Raw genomic sequence first — 15,856 nt, 5'->3', positions numbered from 1 at the left:
ACTTTTGTTCTATCTCTAACGGTTTACAAGATGGGTCCTACGGACCCAAGACTCAATTGACCTATGTTGCTCATTTACGAATTTGACCTCACTTTTTACGTACCCAGCAGCTTGATATCTTTTTTCATTTTTGAGTAATCGTGATGACAGACGGACAGACAGACAGACAACCGGAATTGGACTAATTAGATGATTCTATGAACACTTATACCAAAATTTTTTTCGTAGCATCAATATTTTTAAGCGTTACAAACTTGGGACTAAACTTAATATACTGTGTATATTTCATATATACATGGTATAAAAAAAAAATTTGTATGTAGTACAACTTCTTCACTAAAGTCATGTTTTCCCATCATTTAATATTTCTTACTGTTAAACTCTTTTTATTAAAACGGAATTTTTGTGTTTTTCGCTCAAAACCTTGAAATATTTTCAAACAAAACTGCTTATCAGGGATGGACAACTTTATTAATCCCAAACTCTAGTATTTACTGATTATACTAAAAATTTTTTGGTGAAATGACCCACCAGGAATTTTGTTGAAAAAGATGTTCCTATATGTAAAAGTAAGTTTAAGCACCATGGCGTCAGTTTTGCGCGGTACAAGCGATTACAGAAGAGAATATGAATGTCACACCCGTGTCAACGCCGTACAAATATGTACGAATTACATAAACGGCGTACAAAAATAAATCAGGTAAGACTTCGGAAATTGACGGCAGATCAAAAATTTTTTTAAACTTCCCATACTGAACTTGGACTAAAAGAAGCGATGTCATAAGTTTGACCGCTATGTGTGTATGTCTGTGGTATCGTAGCGCGTAAACGGATGAACCGATTTTAATTTTTTTGGTTACATTCGAAAGGCCATTTAATGGAGAGTGTTCTTAGTTATATTTCATGTGCGAGCTTAGGTACCCGAAAAAACTAAAAACTTGGCGATGATCTTCAAAATCGATTCAGTTTGGAAAAGGCAAGACATATAAATAATACTATGGAATTGAATGGTCAAATAAACCTGGTTCAATTCATTTCGAAAAGGGAAATGGTAAAATAATTAGGTAATTTAAAACAATTCAAAAGAACAACTTGAAAAGTCAACTTAAATATTTCAATTTCAATTAAAATATTTCCAAAAATTTGTCCCAAAAAATGATAGCTCTCTTTCTTTTTTCTTTGAGATGAAAAGTATCTTTTTCATCTCATCTGATGTCCTTGGCCATCACTTTGATATTGATTTAAGAAGGAGTGTTATAAGTTTCAAGTGTTCACTGTGCGTCTATGTGTTTGTCAGCGGCATCGTTGCCCCTAAATGGTTGAACCGACTCGATTGAAAACATTTTATAGCAAAGTTTCCAAAAATCAGTTTCAAGGAATAAATCGCATTTGTCGGGGGTTTTTTAAATTTTGTAAATTTCACTTGTTACATATAGGAGCATCTTTTTTAACATGATTCTTGATGGGTCATTTCACTCGAAAAATTTAACATGGGCTCTTAGTCTATAATCATACGGAAGTGTATATCACGTGGATGTCTAAAAACTGTTGACGTTGTTATGAACAACAGGTGGTTTTTTTCGGTTCCTTCGACACCTTCGATACAGTGCATAAGTCTATATTTTCAGGGAAGATTTAAATAAAAAGCATGGTCACAATAAAAGCCATGTGTTCAATGATGTGAAACATGAATGCTTGTTAGTTGTTAGCTTGTAGTAAACGATGCGATCGATGGATGGATGCATGATGCATGAATCATCGCACAAAATATAATTGTTTTATACTGATTGTTTAATTTACATCTTCGCATAGTACATTTCTCACGAGTATGAGAGAGTAAATATGTATACATTAAGCAGTGTGTATAAGGAAGAGGTGTTATACGGGTTATATGAAAGAGGTGTATGTTTTCTTGCATGTATTGTAACTTCGGTTCGCCTAAAGCTGTATGATGGTTCTATTGCTGCTGTTTGCCTTTATCGACTTAAGGAAAGCTACATACAGCTCATGCAAAAAACATACCTATAACACCTCTTTCTTATACACACTGCTTAATGTATACATATGTACTCTCTCATACTCGTTGGAGATATAATATGCGAAGATGTAAATTAAACAACCAGTATATCTTTTATCTATTTTCACTAGTAGCACAGTCAATATATAATGAAAAATTCATATTGAGCTCAAAAATTACGTGAAAAAGATATTTTAGCTGTTTAAAACAATCCCTTCGAATGTTATGGAAGGGGCATAAGTGAGTGAGATCGAGAGAGGTGGAGCTAGTGAAGCGGACGAGTATCAAGCTAGTAATATATAAATTAAAATTATGTTGCCTTTTGAAAAAAAAAAAAAAAAAGTTGATATTATGTTAGTGAATTTAAACAACAGTTGATCATTGAATTTGACAGTTAAATTTTTGCCAACTCAGTTTTTAAAAATGTTATGATTTTTAATTATTGTTAATACGTTTTAAATTTGATCAATAAAATATCATTATTGTGTTATTTATTTACTATAAATTTTTTTAATCATTAATTGTAAAAAACAATTCGAAAACGATTACTGATTTGACTAAACTTTTTACAGTCTCGATACTGCTATACTACCTTAATTAAAACAGGATTTTTAAAATCGATACATAGTTTGTTATGTTTTTTTTATAACAATTTCATAAGTTTCCGCATTGCATTATTACTCATTTTTTCCCGTAAAATATACACTTATTCACTGTATCGAAGGTCAACGGAAAGGGGAGAGGGTGTATTATAAATCCATTTTATAAACCTTAAAACTTGATTTAAGGGGTTTATATATATAGCTATTTCTTCTCAATCAATCGTAAATAGACTAATTAGGTGATTTTATCAACAACCTAAACCAAAATTTTGTTCGTAGCATCAATATTTTTAAAAGCGTTACAAACTTAGTACTAAGCTTAGTATACCTTGATATATTTCATATTTACATGGTATAAAAACATTAAATAATAACAAGCATTCAGTGAGGGGAAATATGACCTTAAAGATGGATCTCTTCTGCTTTATAGTTTTTTTATTTACGTTATTAATGTATATCAAATGATTGATGGATGCATTCAACATTACTTACTCTAAACAGTCTAAACATAATGTTCAGAAAACTTTGATACAAATTCCATAACTTATTAAAAACATAAAATGTTGTTCTACAATTCATTTCATATAAGAAGAAAATCCTACCAAATTACGTCACAAAATACACTAATAAACAAATCAGTATGGGTTGTTCGTTCAACAAACTATGACGAAATTGACTCTGATTTTAATCGGATATTTTTGGACATTCTAGTTACGAAATTCAGTCTTTTATCAAGATTTCAACGTTCTTTAGCCTATGTTAACCGGAACAGTTAAAATATTTTAAAGTTTTAGATGTATAGCTATTTAAATAAACGGTCCGAAACATCGGACAGGACTTTATTATATTATAAAATTGATATATTTTTCTCGTAATATTTTTATTGAAAGCGCAGCCAATTGTAAGAATTATTTAAAAACAAGTAATGAGGAACAGTGAACAGGCTTAGGTATTTATTGGATTTATTATAATATTTAGAAGGGCGTAGTTTGGTAAGGGTGAGGTTGAGCAAAGATTACCAAGTTACAAAAGTTACTTAAAAAGACATTTTAAATAATATTTTATCAATTTTGGGTAGGGTTGATTCGACCACTTTTGACGATTCCATTCCCTCCAGCTCCACGGCTCCAGGGAGAGGGGTCCCAGAGGGGAGTTATATCAAACATAGGAACTTGTTGATATAAACCCTAATACAAAGTTTCACTGCTGTCTCCTCAGCCTCTCCCTAGAAAATCCCATTTTCCTGAGTTTGAGAAAATTGGTTGAAAATTGAAGGCTCCAGCTTGGTTACAGACATACTTTTATAAAATCAGGGACCCTCAAAACTTGTATTTCCGTTAAAACCCCGATGTCGTTTTTTTTTCGGTCGCAATACTAATAATTAATAAAAAAATAAAGCAGAAGGAAACAGACAGTGTCTGTCTGAATGGATTATAGAATAGAGCCCAGGAAGAAATAAAATATTCCATGTGTTAGTCCAGATTATAAACTATTTGATGTACGAAAGTTTTTCCCAATCCGTTCAGGTTTTTCAACGTGGCACATAAACAAAACTTCTCAGGATCCTGGATAGTTCTTACTATCTCAATTATAGTAGAAACTCAACTTGACAGGATCCTGAAAATTTTTGAATAATAATAAAAAAAAACATCGATTTACAACATTCGAACAAAAATTAAATAAAAATAAACCTTCGTGAAAACAATTTACACTCAAAGTGCTAAAATTTTGAAAATAAATACTACATGTTCCAGGAGTAACGTACGCCTTTGTTGCATCAGGTAGAAAATACAATTCTAAGACGAAAAGTCCTCTTATTTTTAATTATTTTTAGGGAGCAACTAGAAACAGGCATCCAAATAAATTAGTTTTTAACACATGATATTTTAGCTGAGAAAATTTCTAAATTTGACGAAACTTCATATGAGAGGGCAATATGATTTTAGTGATGGAATTCTGCTGCTCATGAGTTATTTTGTTGCATTTTTTTGTGCCTAATGAAATATATTTTCGCAACCTTATCAAAAATATGGTATATATAAAAATGAAAAAAACAAATTAATAATTATAGAAAAAAGAAGGGAAACACAAAAACTACCAAATCATTGTCGCCTTGTTGGCGGACGGAACGGGCTAGTCCTTGTTCTAGAATCGTATGTTTTGTTTATACAAACACAATATTTTAAAAAAATATAACAAATGCTTCAATTAACTTTCTGCGTAGTTTAACAATGTCAAGGTTACGTATTCTTTTTTCTACCTCGAAATTATATACAATTTCATGTGTTTTAACTTACAAATGTACGAGCGCCAGGATAATTTTGCATAAAAGGCTTGATATTTTTTTAAAGGAGGTTGGACTAAGTCTAAATCAATTTTGAAAATTTTAGGGGGAGGTTGCCCGCTTTTTTAAATAAATAAATGACTTCAAAAGTAGGCATATTTAACATCGATTTTAAGGTAAAACGGTAGATGAATGATATGTTTTCATAGATCTCTCCAAAACTAGTCGGTGAAAATTAAAACAAAAAAAACTGTTTAAATTAAAGTTAAAACTTTAATCAATTATTGAAAAAAAAAAGCGTTGAACCCGACTAATTAAGGATGTATGAGCACGGTAGTGGGAACACAAATTTAAAAAAATATATTTTTTCAATTTTGATGATGAATTCTGTTATTACTTGACAATATAAGACGAAAAGTAAGAATACAATTTTTTTATATCTGGAGTAATTTTCAAAATATCGAAAATTAAAAATTTTGTTTAATTATTTATCTTCCATATTTCAAAAATCAAGGCAGATATCGAAAAATTGTATTATTATTTTTCGTCTACATTCATGAAGTTATTGCAAAATCATCAAAGTTGAAAATAAGGCACAAATAATTTCAACCTTAAATCTAAAATTGCCTTGACGCTCGTACTACCTTAAATAACTACATCCAAATCAAGTTTTATTAAATGAAGTTCAAATTATATGAAATGTACTACACAAGAACAAAGCAGTCTTACCCAAATAGAGGTATAAAGTACGCATGCACTTGACGAGTTAGAAAACACATGTTAATGAAAAATTCATTATATTAAAACCTCGTGAGCAGCAGAACTCTTTCACTAAAGTTATATTTACCCTACATTTAAAGTTTCGTATTGTTAGAGACATTTTATTGAAATGCAATTTTTGTATTTTCATGCTTTTGAATAGCTATATTTCCTCAACATGAGCTCAATTTACATACATACCACGAAAAAACATGATATTTCGATAAGAAAACAAGTGCATAAGTCTATATTTTTAAGGAAAACGACTAAAAGAAAGCAATTTAATTATTAGATTTACAAATAAATCACAGTCTTCATATTTTTACTGCTTTTACACATGCAATTTTTTTTATTTTATGAACTAAATCATACTATGTCATCTTAACTGTGCGTTAAAATGGTGGAAGCGATGGCAAATCAACGAAGAATATTGAATGAACTTTTTTTTTAAATTAAATAAAATCGCAAAAAATTCATCAAGACATTAAATAAAAAAAACCAAATTGTGTAAGCAAATTTTCAACAGGATATAACAGGATAGATTTTTCAGCTGTTTAAATTAATGATGAATAATGTGGAACTGTCTCATATATAGGATGCTCTTAATGGAGAACCTCGTGTTTATTAAAATTGATAATAGGAGTCAGTTGAGTCAGTTCAATTATAATTAGTTATTTTTTACGTTTGTAAAAGGACTGAAGAGTCGCATTATTTTATTAAGTTCTCGATAGATAATTCTTGTTTTAATTCCGAAAATCGAAATCATAAACTTTAACTTTAAGGTTATTTGTCAATTTCAACTACAAGTCACACGATCTTACTCAAAACAAGTGAAAACAAACAATTGATTGAGTTAATTGTTGAAATATCATGTATAGACAGTGTTGATTACTCTATCACATTACACATACATACACATGTCACACATATATAATTGATATTCCCATATAATACATACAATACAATTTGCGCTTAGTTTGCGACCTCGCTGGTAAACAGTGACTTTTACGAAAAAATGTTTTAAAGAAAAATTTTTACTTTTTGATAAGGAAGATTTTTAACATTTAAACTTTTGTTCTATCTCTAACGGTTTACAAGATGGCTCCTACGGACCCAAGAAACAATTGACCAATGTTGCTCATTTACGAACTCGACCTTACTTTTTACGTCCTGGGTACGCTGTAAAAATTTCAACTTCATATCTTTGTTCATTTTTGAGTTATCGAGTTGACACATGAAGGACGGGCGGACGGACGGACAACCGAAAATGGACTAATTAGAAGATTCTATGAACACCTATACCAAAATTTTTTTCGTAGCATCGTTAAACGTTACAAACTTGGGACTAAACTTAATATACTGTGTATATTTCATATATACATGGTGTAAAAAAAAAGATTAAGTGCTATTTTTTTTATTACGAAAATCTTTCATTTTCAAGCCTTAAGACCAAGGGGCCTTTTCTTTAGGCCAGGGCTGAAACAAAATGTTGTTGTGTCTGTTTTTTTGTTTTAATCCTCGTAAATCTGTCTGGTAGCCTTCGATTGTCCACCTTTCCCACACGAGAGCCCTTTGAGCGACAATTTTTTTTAATGTTTTTTTGAGAGTTATTGTCTCGTCTCCTAAAAGCCATATTCATACTTTTGTTAAGTGTTTGAGGAGTTAAGAGTCACATTACATGATTACTGTTGTTACTGATTAGGTAGAAGGAGATTTGTTCTCATTTCAATTGACCAGATTAGTCGATGCGCTCAAGAGACTTTCGTGGTCCATTGAGGGGAAACTTGAAAACACGTTAAGTTATTTTAAAATTCATAAACTTTAAAACTTTTCGATTTTTCAGTCTTTTTTCAGGTGTTAAGGTAGTACGAGCACCAAGGCAATTTTAGATTTAGGGTTTAAATTATTTGTACCTTATTTTCAACTTTGATGAAGAATTTTGTTATAACATCATAAATGTAGATGAAAAATAAGAATAAAACTTTTCAATATCTGCCTTGAATTTCGAAATATCGAAAGCTAAATAATTAAACAAAATTTTCAATTTTCGCTATTTTGTAAATTAATCCAGATATAAAAAAATTTTGTTCTTACTTTTCGTCTTATATTGTCAAGTTATTACATATTCAAACATCATTAAACTTGAAAATATATATTTTTTTAAATTTTTACCCACACTACCATGCTCATACATCCTTAATTAGTCGAGCACAACGAGTTTATTTTTCAATAATTTAATTTTAACTTTATTTTAAATAGTTTTTTTTTTTAGTTTCCACTGACTCGTTTTGGAGAAATTTATGAAAACATATCATCCTTCTATCGTTTTCCCATAAAACGAATGATAAATATGCGTACTTGGAAAGTCATTTTTTTATTTAAACAATCAGACAACTTATCCTTAAAATTTTCAGAATTGATTTGGACATAGTCCAACTTCATATAAAAAAAATTAAGCTATTTATTTAAAATTTTTTCCTTGGTGCTCGTACATCCTTAAATAAGTCAAAAAATCTGTGGAACTTTTTTATTTATTGAAATAATCGAAATTTCTATATTCCTTGATAATTTTCGAATAACTCACATTTTTTGGGTGTGGGCCAGGAGAATCGCTCCTAGTGCTAGGACTATAGAGAGTTCAGCATCGGATCCTACACAAATTATCATATTATGTGTTGAATGTTTGATATGAGAAACTATAAATATCGTGAATGAGTTCGTCTTTTATTATATTTGAAAAAAAAAATAATCATGTCTGAATAACTTAACAACTTATTTACGGCAAGCTTTAAAAAAGAAGCATTCATTCAATTTATTATAAAACTTAAGGTAGTACGAGCGCCAACACAAATTTAGACTTGTGGTTAAAATGATTTGTACCTTATTTTCAACTTTTAAGTTGAATTTTGTAATAACTTCATGAATGTAGACGAAAAATAAGAATAACAAATGAAAACAAACAATTGACTGAATTAATAGTTGAAATACCATGCATAGACAGTGTTGATTACTCTATCACATTACACATACATACATGTCACCCACATATAACTGACATTCTCATATAATACATACTATACAATTTGCGCATAATTTGCACTCTAACGGGTAAACAGTGATATTTACTAAAAAAATTTTTCAAACAAAAGTTGTTTATTTTTTGATAAGAAACCCAATTGACGTATGTTACTCATTTACGAACTTGACCTCACATTTTACGTCCTAAGCACGCTATAAAAATTTTAGCTTGATATCTCTTTTTTGAGTTATCGTGATGACAGACGAGCAGACGACAGACAGGCAGACAATCGAAAATGGGCTATTTAGGTAATTTTATGAACAAAGTTGTGTAGATAGACTAAATCATGAAGGATGTCCAAGGCATACTATCATGATAGCAGCGTTTAATTTATACTAGAGGCACTCGGGGCTAGTGCCCAGGGCGGCATATTTTCAGGGACAGCAAAATTGGGAGGGTGTGAAAAATGTTTTAAAAAGTGTAATTATGTTGGAAACATCTTCCTATTATAATTAATAAAATAATTTTTTTTTCATTCATAAAGTATTTTAAAAATTATAAACATTGCAATTTCATCAAAAAAAATTGTCAAAAAAGATTCAATGATTTAACTAAGAATTACTTGTACACCCTGTATACAGCATGGACCATTTTAATCAGAGCAGCCACCTATTTAAAAATGACCTGAACAAAAATTGTTCTGACATCAGATTTGACCTAGTTCTTCGGGTTTCTTTAATAACCAATTTAGATTTTAAAGGGTAAGAGATAATAAGTCTTAAAAATAATAATAGTTTAAATTAGAACATTGATACTCACAAAAAAACTAACATTTTTTATCGAAACCATTTTTTAGAAAATTGTCAACTTTCGGAGCAAATGCAACTTAAAAATATGTCATTATTGCATTTAATCGAAAGAAAACACGCTAACTACTGAAAAATGCTTTTGCATGTCAATTAGACTTTATAGATTAACAACTCGCAACTGTATACCAATTCACACACCTTCTAACTTTCATAGTTTCGAAAAAAAATATTTGGAAACTAAACTACGCAATTTAGTGTCCTGAGGTTTTCAGAGCTCTTTCCCGAGACTATAATTGATCAAATTTTTATTAATAGAATTAGGAAGAACATAAATTACAATCGCTAAGAAAAGATATTAGGAAAATAAAGCCTTAAAGGTCTTAAATTATGACGACAGTTATATTAGGTATAGTTTGCCTTTAAAAAAATTTATTTTTAAGTAAAATGACATAATTATGATAATTAGTCAGTTACTAATAATCATCCATAATAATAGATAATTAAAAAGAATTTTCCATTAACAATTTTCTGCATTCTTTACATGAATTTATATTTTAATACAGTGGCGGATTTAGGTATTCGTTGCGTGCGTAGTCATGGTAGGGACAATCAAATCGATACCAGCGCTTCCGGTGAAAAATTTTGGCGTTAAAAGAGGCTGTAATGACTAATTTGCAATTCTTTATATGTTAATGTTATAGAAAATGTCAAATTAAAATTATTGAAAAATATTAATTAATTAAACTTAATGCATTAAAAATTGTGAAAATAAGAAATCAAATTGCACAAATATTATTTTTCAAATGTAAATTATCATAATTATTTATTTAAATTTGTGGGACAATAATATTAAATTTTCAATGTAAGTCATTAATGCAATCCATACAATTATATATGCATCCATACAATTCTATAATTAAAGTAGTGTGTCGTTACCATGGAAACGCCTCCAAAAAAACTCACGCACGGCGCGAATAAGATGAGTAGGAAATACTCAAAAGTGGTTCATTTCAGGAGCAGTAAAATTTAATGATAAATTAAATTTTAAAAGTTCCCGCTCACCGTCCGGTACCGGGTTTACGAGGCTCTGTACCGTAATAGTTATACTTCTCATTTAACAATATCCATTTTAAAATTAATATGGTTGGAGGGTTTTTCTTCCCGTGCATAGAAATTTTTGGTCCGGGAGAGCCTAGCTCCATAGCTATCGATGGTGCGGTGCTTACTGATGGGCATTCCTCTATCCTCCACCCGGAGATCGGGATGGCGAACGAATTGTATACTTGCGGACAAAAAAAAAAAGTGACACTTCCTTATTATCAGATATATTTGATGGTTGAAAAATACAAATTATTTAAAATGCTTAGTGTCACCAAATATACCTGATTTATATAAGTGTCGCATTTTTATTGACCACAAATACATCTTTTCTATTGAACAAAATGCAGCATCCCCCAATGCTAGGACGCAGAAAAAATGGATTAGCATCAATTAATTTTAAAATCATTTTCAATATTGTAAAATAAATATAATAAAATTATTAAACGGAATTAAATTTATATAAAGTAATGAAAGTGTGTATTTTGATTAGGAAGTCCGTTTCCGGAGAATCAATATTATATTATACATTATATTAAAAAAAAATTTATGTCACATAATTTATTATCAATTACAATTTTGATCATATTAGGAAACCGAATATCAGGTATGAAATGTAATATTATATCGAAAACTATTAGTTCGGGAGATATACGAGAAAAAAACGATCTTCTAAAATACAATAATTTTTAAGTAGGTACTAAACCAAAATATATCAATGTAGATTATATTTGTAATTTTTAGTTATCAATTCATTTAGTTGGTTAAACCACTGGTTCGGAATATCAGAGGTCGTGGGTTTGATCTCCGTTCGAATTTACTTTTCTCGTTTATAAAAATATTTAAATTCTTCAAATATATTAAGTTAAATAATGTCAAAATAACTATTTAAACAACGATCACCTCCTTTGGTAAAGGTATAACGTCCTCAAGGAACTAACAATAGATAAAGACTTAAAAAATCGGTGTGGCTATCCGCACAATACCGTCTACGGTCTAGACCGTCCACGGTATACCGTATACGGTCTATTTAGACGCGGTATGAAATTATTTTTGCCCTTTTATACCGTGGGGCCCTTATACCGTGGACGGTCTAGACCGTATACGGTATACCGTCTACGGTATACCGTCTATACGGTATACCGTCTAGACGGTATACCGTGTGCGGTTAAAAACCTCGGTCTAGACGGTCTAGACCGTATACGGTATACCGTCTACAGTCTAGACCGTCCACGGTATACCGTACACGGTCTATTTAGACGCGGTATGAAATTATATTTGCCCTTTTATACCGTGGGGCCCTTATACCGAGAAAAATAATTGCATACCGCGTCTAAATAGACCGTATACGGTATACCGTCTATACGGTATACCGTGTAGACGGTCTATACGGTATACCGTCTAGACGGTATACCGTGTGCGGTTAAAAACCTCGCACGGCTAAAAAACCTCTGTATAAACGCATACCGTGTGTTATAGCTTACCGTGTGCGGTAAAAAACCGTGTGCGGTACCGTCTACACGGTATACCGTCTACACGGTATACCGTCTACACGGTATACCGTCTATACGGTATACCGTGTGCGGTTAAAAACCTCGCACGGCTAAAAAACCTCTGTATAAACGCATACCGTGTGTTATAGCTTACCGTGTGCGCTAAAAAAATCTATACGGTCTATACGGTATACCGTCTATACGGTATACCGTCTATACGGTATACCGTCTATACGGTATACCGTCTATACGGTATACCGTCTATACGGTATACCGTCTATACGGTATACCGTCTATACGGTATACCGTCTACACGGTATACCGTCTATACGGTATACCGTCTACACGGTATACCGTCTACGGTATACCGTCTACGGTATACCGTCTACGGTATACCGTCTACGGTATACCATCTAGACGGTATACCGTGTGCGGTTAAAAACCTCGCACGGCTAAAAAACCTCTGTATAAACGCATACCGTGTGTTATAGCTTACCGTGTGCGGTAAAAAAATTGCACGGCAAAAAATCTCTGTAGAATACGCTTTCCCATCTGTATAATGTATACCGTGGACGAAAGTATACCGCACACGGTATGTTACATTTCTGTAGAATACGCTTTCCCATCTGTATAATTGTTGCGGGAATTAATGTTTTGGTGAGGAAATTAAAAAAAGAAACGAATTTTTTCTCTTGCCTAAATTTAAATACTTAATTGTTTCTCGACTTGCGTCGAGAACAAGAAGTAAGCCTCAGCCAAAATTCCTCGCAACCCCCAGAACACTCGGATTAATATTTACCAAATCAAAAAAAAAGAAATATTAAACAGTGTCACTAAAGGGAAACATCCCGGTCTGAAAATAAAACCGAAACAGATCAAACTGCGTGCTAGGCCCAAAGATAACGCCGAAGGCGATTACCCCCCCAGAAAGTATTAACAATACAAATAAAAAAGTCCACGTTTAAAATAAAAAAAATATAAAGTTTGTTTATTTCATTAATTCAAAAAAATATAAAATGTTTTACATAACGTAATTGAACTTGAAACTTACATGAAATTTCACATGTTGAATTTAAAGCCAAAATACAAAGTTTTTGAAAAACATCTTTCGATATAAATTTAGGAAAAAAAATTAACATATCTAAATATATAATAAAATGTTACCTGTATGTAGTTTGTGATCACTGTGAATCCAATTCCATAAAATTACATTTTATAAGGAATTGTGCTCACAAAAAAAAAATTCTAAACGCCACAAAAAACATACAAAGGAAAATAATATAAAGTTACACAATTTTTAAATAATTACAGAATGTCTCTTTTACATTCTGTATAATTGCGTGTTTTCAATAAACGACATTTAACAAAATATATGTATAAACTGTCGTATTCAAAAATATAAATTCTTGATAAGAATTAAATAAATAAATTATATAAAAAAAATTAAATAATTTAATTATTGCCACACACTAAAGGTGTGTTAAAAAAAAGAGTATCCATCTTGGAATAAATAATTTAAATTAATTATTCCAAGATGTTTTCCTTATGACGCTTAAAATTTAAAGAGGCTGATTGTACTTGAAAAGTTACTAAGCTGTATTTTTTGTGTACCGACTGGTGGTAATAAAAAGAACTAAAGTTGAAAAACAATAAGGTACAGTCGCAGACAGCGTAAACTTTTCAATTCAATATGTACCGTCACAGACAGATTTAAAGTTTGATATTTTACATTATTGTTGCATAATTTATTACTAATTAATTAATTATAATTAGTTTGCCAACAATTTGTAACATAATGTATACCGTGGACGAGAGTATACCGCACACGGTATGTTACATTTCTGTAGAATACGCTCTCCCATCTGTATAATGTATACCGTGGACGAGAGTATACCGCACACGGTATGTTACATTCAAATAAGCCTTCCAATCTATATTGTGTATACCGTGGACGAGACTATACCGCACACGGTATAAGGGCTCGACGGCATAAAGAGTATACCGTGAAAAAGTATACCGTGCACGGTATAAGGGCCCCACGGTATAAAGGGGCAAAAATAATTTCATACCGCGTCTAAATAGACCGTAGACGGTATTGTGCGGATAGCCACACCGTTAAAAATAGTTGATGGCAAAGAAAATAAAAATAGGTATCTACATAAAATCAAGATAAAGAAAAAATATTGAACAGTTATCGAACAATTCAAAAGCTTAGTTGATTAGAAACGTTGGAGAGGAATGTAGACGGTTAAGGGTTCGATTCCCGTTTGTATATTTTTCTTCCTGTCAAAATTATTAACTTTTATTATTTTGAACGATAAATATTTTTGTTATGGAACCCTCAAAATAAAACTATCTTTTAAACTTAAACTTGGTCTAATTTTAATGAACTTTCAAAATTCTTTAAAAAGTCAGATATAAATTTATAAATAAATAATTGATGAAGCTTGAAGAATTTTTTTAAGATAAATTAAAATAATTATCATTTCTATGAATTCCATATAAATTTAATGCTAAAAATACTTAGAAATTAATCATAATTTGAAAAATTTATCACGTGTTTCCTATCTCTTTATCTTTGTCTTCACCCCCTACCAAGAAAAACTCTTCCCAGGGGTTAATTTCAGGATTAACCTTGCAAAATGTCTGACCTATTTTCAATCTATATAATACACACATGAATTTTGTTATAAATCACAATTAGGTATATTAAAAAGAGAGTCACATGTAATTTACTTACATGAATTATTCACGTAAATGGCCTATTGTTTATAAACAGTACAAAAAAATATCGCTTTTATAAATCAATCCTGAACACACAAAAGGAATAATTCAATAATTTTGTTTCAGTTTACTTACAAAACAATTCTATCATCACAACTACAACACAAAATTCGACACCAAAAATTATTTCAATTCACTTTCATTTTAAACTAATTTTATCATAAATAAACGAGCATTATTAGAGTTTATTTGTTGTATTTTTTTAAATTTTTGTCGCAATTATTATAAAAATGATTTTTCTTTTAGCCACACCAAAAGGAGTAGGGATTGACAATTATAAAACAGACAGAGTAAGATGGTAGATGGATGTGTTTTATGAGTGCTTCTAGTTCTCATGTGGTAATCTAAAAGAAAGGGTAGTTTTTTGTGCGAGAGCCATCTTTTAAATGTTTTTTTTACTATAATATAGATTTCTGTTTTTGTCAGAAATATTAGTAGTAAACCATCGAATAAATTATTTATAGATTTAAAAATAATGATAGTTATTTATAGAAAAATTTAGTTGTTAACTAATTTAGTTAAAATGATGATGATGTTTAATTGTTTTATTTAAATGATTTTCAATAGGGTATTCTCGTTAGTCAAAAATAAATCATGAAATTTGAAAAAAGTTAAAATTTATGTAAAAATACACATAAATATTCTGATTTCGAGTCATAAAAACACATTTTTCTTTTAAAATCGTAATTTTTAAACTGTATGTCACGTGACCTAAAACGCGGGTAAGCCCTGCTGTGATGCCATAGCGGTATGAGTCATAGACCATCAGTTAGTTCAGTGTAGACAGCTGGGTGTAATATATACATAGATAATAAGTATTTATATTTATTATAATTAGATGTCTATGAATATATCTGTCAAAATTATTTGCGTTGTTTCGTACAGTGATACCCATATTACGTCATCAAATTGGATGCCCGCGTTTTTGACAGTTTAAAAAAGGTTTAAAATTTAATTTAAGTTTTTGGCAAGAAAGCGTGTGTATTTTTCC

At 30.7% G+C, this 15,856-nt stretch overlaps 1 protein-coding gene across 3 annotated transcripts in view; it reads right to left on the bottom strand.

Annotated features, from left to right (window-relative positions):
- LOC123296783 overlaps nt 1-15,076 on the bottom strand; it is a 34,582-nt gene extending 19,506 nt beyond the window's left edge. The window contains exons 1-2 of one of the 3 annotated variants that reach the window (XM_044878434.1): nt 14,941-15,020; nt 14,822-14,843 (exon numbers count right to left, since the gene is read on the bottom strand). The gene's annotated coding sequence lies outside the window, so the exon portion shown is untranslated. Of the gene's footprint in view, nt 1-14,821; nt 14,844-14,940 lie in introns of those variants that run through there. The other 2 variants (XM_044878435.1, XM_044878436.1) reach the window with 2 other exon arrangements.
- Nucleotides 15,077-15,856: the final 780 nt, after the last annotated feature.

The sequence above is a fragment of the Chrysoperla carnea genome, chromosome 3 (genome assembly GCF_905475395.1).
Source record: "Chrysoperla carnea chromosome 3, inChrCarn1.1, whole genome shotgun sequence".
Lineage (NCBI taxonomy): Eukaryota > Metazoa > Arthropoda > Insecta > Neuroptera > Chrysopidae > Chrysoperla > Chrysoperla carnea.
The sequence above is the reverse complement of the archived record's forward strand: the minus strand, read 5'-3'. Positions and strand labels throughout refer to the sequence as shown.